We start from the raw sequence: 6,691 nt of genomic DNA on the forward strand, positions 1-6,691 counted from the left end.
GAACATAACAAGGTTGCATCGGGTCACATTGATATAGGTCTATGGGTCAGGTAAGAGCCAAAATCATATTTACCTGTTTGCTGTTGTGACGCGTGGCCTTGTTTCCGTGCACAGTTCCACATTCATTTTGATTGACAGTCTCAAAAACAGGAAGTCGAAGCCTATTGGCTGGGCACACTCAGCGATCGTTTCCATTTGTATAGGGGTCTATAGGATGAAGGAGGGACTTATATACATTAATATATATAAATGACCACCGGCAGTAGACCATAGTAAAATACTAGTTAGGTATTTTTTTCGCATTTCAAACGAATCATATTTAAACATAGATTTCTCAGAAACTTCGGAGCTCAAACATGGTCAAAAACTAATGTCTTTGGGGTCACCAGAAATTCTTGATAATAAAATGGGGTGAAACCACAGCACTCGACACTGTTTCTTTCTACTTATTAACAAAATTTGATTCTTTAAAATGTGTTTAGTCTCATTTATTCCATTATTATGCTCTATAGTTGTTTTTAAATAGTTTTGTAATCAAATTTTTGTTGGACAAAGTACTTGGTAAAAGATACTTGGATTCAGAAATAAGAAAAAGGAGGAACTGGAGCTTTGTAAACCTCTGCTCTAGATAAATGCCCAGAGTGAAGATTTGCATGAATAAGTGTGTAATGTTTTACTGGGAGAATAAAAATGAATGTCAAACTGCCTAATCGTGACTATTCCGAGCAGCGTGATTGTTTGATAACATTCACTGACCTCACCTATCCATCCTAAGAGGCTACAGTACTTAAGGCACTCAGAGGTTCTGTGCTACTTCATGCTTTGATCTTCACAGTGAGAAATGATTCGAGGAGGCAAAGGGTGAAGAGAGGAGTTACTGTCACATCATGAGTAACACACGGGATCACAGGTGCACTGAGAACTACGTTCTGTGCAGAGGTGGATGACACCGAGGAGCTCCATGTTTGCCTAACTTGGGCATAGAGGCCTTCCTCACCACTATTTGTATCAAGCTTTAGCCTTTGGGAAGGTTAAAGCACCTCAGCAGGCGTGCTGAACATCTGGATTAGGGTGTTGGATCTGACAGGGGGTCCTGCACTCTTTCACATAAACCCTCATTCTTTTATATAATCATTAAATCACTGACGGATGTGAGAGAATGAGAAGAGAGGCTGGGAAAAGAAAAATAGAACAAGATGATGGCCGAGGAGGAGAAAACAGGAAGGTGAGTTGTAGTATTTCACTAACATGACGTGAGCGCTTATAAAAGGCAGATGTTGCTTACACATTACAATACGTTTTTTATGACCATACATTGCTAGCGCTCAAAAGTTGAGGGATTATGGGGAGGATTATCGTTAAATGATGAACATGTTGTCTATGTTTTGCACATTGTTGAGTGATCATGAGCCTAATAACTTTAATATGTTACCCCAATGATATTCAACTTTTAGCCATTAAAAGTGGCAAAAAAGCTTTTCAATCCATCCTACAATAATTTAAGATACAGTATATAATGATGGATAACCCATCATACTGCTCACACCGCTTCACACCATTTACACTGACGTCCACCCCATATATCATCACGTGTGACCAGTACAAGATAAAACCTCGTCTGTAGTGGTAGCATTTCAGAGCAGACGTTTAATATTAGTATTAACCTAACCACTAGGAACAAGTGTATCATAATGTCCTTGCCCTCCGGAACCATACTGTGGCTGCTCCATACATGTCAGAATGAGCTCCAAAACACATGCTTTTGTTGTCCGTAGTAATCAATAAAGTGAATTTAAAGAAAATGTGGAGAAAAGTACAACAAAAACCAAACGAAAAAGGAAGGTCCAAGAATTTAGGTGGGACCGAATGTAAACCCTGCACTGGAATCAACGACTTTGCGTCACATTTGGCCAAAGATGACCGCTTTCTGTGGATTATATTTTAAGGTATAAAATCATTCAAAAAAGTACTTCATATTTTTTTTTTTTGTTTTTTAAACACAGTAATGTTAAAGACGGGGTTGGGGTCAATTACATTTTTCAATTGAAACTACGTCTTCAATTATCCATGTTTAATTACGATTATGGTGAACTGCATTTTTTCCAAATACAACTAAATTTACAATTATTTTACCCCTGAAAGTCAATTACAATTACATTCCCAATTACTAAAGTTCACTTACAATTAATGTATCTTCTATTTTGTTATTTCATCTCTTGGTTACCTTTTTAGTCTTCCTTATCAATGAAAATATTGATATTACTATTTTTGGTGTGGGTGTCTGAGCCAATTCTTTAATCGCTAACCCACCACCAACATAATAAGTAGTTTTGTTTTTATGGAATTGTGTGTATAAATTCACATAACATATTGATAAAAAATCTCTGAAACTGACAAAAAAAAAAAACCTCAAATGCAGCTTCGTGTATAGTCCGTGACACTTAGTCCACTGTTTCAAGCTTAGCTGTAGATCTTAAGACATTGCTTCCGAATGCTTGGCTAATTCATCTCTCTCAAACTTCAACAAGTGTCCACAGACGTGCTGCACGCATCGAGAACCTGAAGCGCTGCACGTATGGAGGAAACAACTCCAGTTGTAGAAATTTGATCCATCTATGGAGAATACCCCAAAATAAACCCCTCTGTTCTCCCATTTCAGGGTTTGTATAAATAAGATAGCACTGCAGGCCCACTGCACCATGGGAATTAGCCAATCCAGTCCTGTAAACATCAGCCAATGACTTCTGGCAGGCTGTTCGGCTCTCAGGAGGGGAGCTTCTACTGGAATTCATAAATAAATCACTTTTCTGGGAGGATTATGCGTCCACAGTCCCCAGCATCCTTGCCCCCTCCCCCAAAATAAACAGGACCAAGCAGAAATAGCAGACTTTAAGCACCACTACAGGAAATGACTCGGCTTCCAGCTTTAATTTGGAGACATTATTTTTTGTTGCATTAGCATTATAGTAAAGCTGACTTTTTTCAGGCCATATTACACAACTCCATATCACCTATTATAATGAAAATATATAATATTCAAAAAGGGGCCTTTTGAAGTCTGCAAATCACCGTATATCCCATTTAATGGCTAATGGGAGTGGATGGGTTGGGGGGTTGACATCCACTTGTTCCCAGAGGAACCATTTCAACCAACTTAGTCTAGCCCTGCCTTAAACGTTGTGTTATAGAATCCTTAAAACCAACAGGACGCCAAAGTGAAAAACATTGCAAATGATAAAATGCTTGGATATAGAACCTGGAATGCAGTGGCTATCCGTACGGTTGCCATGTCAATATATCGACATTCTATCCGTAAGCAGCGCCCCTATTTGGCCAGTTTAGGTCACATGATAGGTCAGTCATTGGCCCGTTTCGGTCGCGTGACTAAGACTAAACCTTACCCTAACCCTAATCTCAACCCCAACCCTAAGACGCTATGTACGTGTAAATCGGTAACCGTACCAATAGCACTGGGGGTTGTCCGTACGACAACCGTACAAATAAAGTTTCTTGTTTTTTTGTGGTTTCTGAACTCTAATTGCTCTGAAAAGTGACTGTTGCTTGCAAATGGAAGTTTTAATGACAATAACAAAGGTATCTTTATGGATAGACAAATATATAATCCTTACATGTGGGTAGATTCTCAGTTACATCAATATCAACAATCACAGCAGGGATTTAAAGCGTCCTTGGTTTTGATGATGTAACAATTGATGCTACTTCCTCTAATGTTTGCTTCAGTGCTGAGTGTTGGTGGATGTTTGGTGTCACAACATATTTTTTTTTTTTATCTTTCTTGCCTTGCCTTTGACATCTTTCTTAAATCATCAAACTGAGAACACAAATTATTTACAGTCCATCAAAAACAGTGTTTTAGGTCATTTAGTATAGTGTGCCATGACAAGGAATTATATGTAAAAACTGTCTGATATGAGTCAATTCAAATATTAGGTTTGAGGTCACTACCACATGTATACCACTTGGTGGTAATTTGATATGAGGAAGTGACTTCATGTGTAGATAGAAACACATCAGTTGAAACTCATCAAAAAACACATGAATCTCCGTTAATCCAACTTGGGGTAGCAGATTGGGGCTCCTCATCAACTAGTACAGTGTGGCTTATGTTACGGAGCGGCCTTTAAGTGGATTTTTCCAGGAATATTGTGAAAATCTTAGAAAGCCGCCAATACAATGGTGCACTACCAGTGTTTCTAAAATGGTGGTACGTGTACCTCTATGGGTACGCAATGGCACTACAATGGGTACTTGAGAGAAAGAGACAGTGGACAATTAACCAATGAGAGCATTAAAATGATGGGGTTTTACAATATTTATTTTTACTTAAAAATGATAATGATAATAATGATGATAGAAATGATCTGAATTAGAACATGAGCTGAAAATCAAGGGTCAGTCTTGGTGATAACCAGAAAGGATAAATATATATATATGTATATATATATATATATATATATATATATATATATATATATATATATAAATCTATTCAGAAGGCAGAAGGTTTTTTTTTTTATAGTATTCTGAGCAAAATGTTGTAGTCAGACAAAGGGGGTACTTGGATTCAGAAATAAGAAAAATGGGGTGCTAGAGCCAAGAAAGTTTGAGAACCACTGCACTATACCTTAGAAAATAGGGTTAATGTTTCATGTAAGTTTTTACATCCTTTATGATGAACCACAATAAAGATTTTAAGGAGATGTCATCTATTATATGCTATAAAGTGAGATAGAAACATTAGAGTCGATGTGCAGTGCATAGAGTACATATTGACACAGAAAAAAATTGCAAACTTTATAGTAAATAAAAGATAAGTGATCTAAAAACTAGATTTAACCTTGACTCCTTTACTTGCCAACTGTAAATTGTTTGTGTCTTAACACAATGTCTGTAGGTGTGTTTGTAAAGACAATGGAAACGGTGGCCACGCCTTTTGACCTTTAACAGTGCAAGTAAAGCTGTAACCGAAATAACAAGGTGGTCTAAATAAACATGAAGATAACATCATGGAACTTGAAAGCAGGAGAGGGATTTCCAAATGGAGGAGGTTGTGCTGTTCTCACACCGAAACCCCTCACAATTCTCTTTGTGTGGGCACGAATGGGTTAAACCTGTGAGACGCCTCATGCTTTTCAGATGCACACGCACACATCAAAGTGCTAAGTGCTTCCCGCCTCCCCTGCATGTTCCGTACAGTAGGCAGCAAAACTTTTACTCAAATAGCAACAGACTCAGACAGGGCCTGTGGGTGGAACAGATGTCTGAAAAACAGGTATCACACACACACGCACGCACACACACAACATCCTGTACAGTGGAGTCTCCACACAGGTGCTGCAACCTCACCGTGTACCCAAAACAAAAAACGCTTAGACACGTGTGTCTAACAGTTATGAAAACGGAAACTCAGCCCATTTTAACATCTGCTCAGTGCTTACAGGTCTGTGGGGGGAAAAAGAGCTTGTTTTAGCAGCGCGTTCTACCCGTCTGGGGAAAGTAAGGGGGCTTCCTTTTTCCACATCAATAAGATAAGGGAGGAAGTTACAGAATTTCCTGTTACAGATTGTTTTGAGGTGGCACGAGGACAAAAGTGAGGGTTGTTATGATAAACACAATGAGTTACTGAAAGGCTTAAGCCTCCTCATTGCAGTAACCTTCTGTACCTATCAAAACACAAAGAGACTCAGACCTCAATATTAAGTTAACCTTACACTGTACTTCTGTTATAGAGTTATAGATTTCACAATAAAATACAACTCGCGCACATTTTTACATCAGAAAACTAAAGTGGATTTTTTTTTTTTTACTGACACATCTCATGGCTTGTTGCAACCTGTGTGACCATGACATGAGATGACACTCTTTGTAAACTGAAACTCAGTGATGTGAGTCACAGTGTAGCCAGTTTAGAGGTTCAGCCAACAATCACAACAGTGTCCGGGAAAGTAGCACAAAAGTATATCTTTACAGGTCCAACAATCAGTTGATAAAATCTGACTTTTAATAACTATTATTAACTCTATTTAAAGGGGTTAAAAGTTTAAACTTGTACATTTTACAAGCAGTAGCTTTTATTCAACTAAAACACCAAAGATCCTCGGTTACAGCAAAAATGTAGGCATGCCGTCACAGTCCAATGCAGACACTAATGTACTCATACAAACAAGTTAAGTTTGAATACAGGAAAGGCTTTGGGTTCACATACATAAAGTACATAAACATGCACATACCATACCACTGGATGATCAGGCTGAACTGGACCAGCCAGATCCTCCAAACATTCTGCAGCCTACTGTAATAAAATATATGGATGTTTAACTCAACAAATAAATACAATAAATCATAGCTTCACTAAACCAGCAAATAAAAAAGACAATTAAAGATTTACAACAAAACATCGGCAGCATTTTATCATGCATATTATAGGACAGTTCTTTATTTTAAAGAGTAACTAAACCCCAAAATCACTTTTTTTCTGCGAAAATTAAATATATTTGGGTATGAAATAGTGTTATTGATTGATTCTCCTCAAAGTCTTGACATTTTAGTGAAAGTATTGAAATCTGGTGTATTTTATTGTGAAAATGTTAGTGACTGTCCTATGTAGGTTGAAACCCGGATATTACAATAAAATTTCACTAATGGCTGAGAATGGCTTCTCACATGACCA

This window comes from Gouania willdenowi, chromosome 22 (assembly GCF_900634775.1).
Source record: "Gouania willdenowi chromosome 22, fGouWil2.1, whole genome shotgun sequence".
Classification (NCBI taxonomy): Eukaryota; Metazoa; Chordata; class Actinopteri; order Blenniiformes; family Gobiesocidae; genus Gouania; species Gouania willdenowi.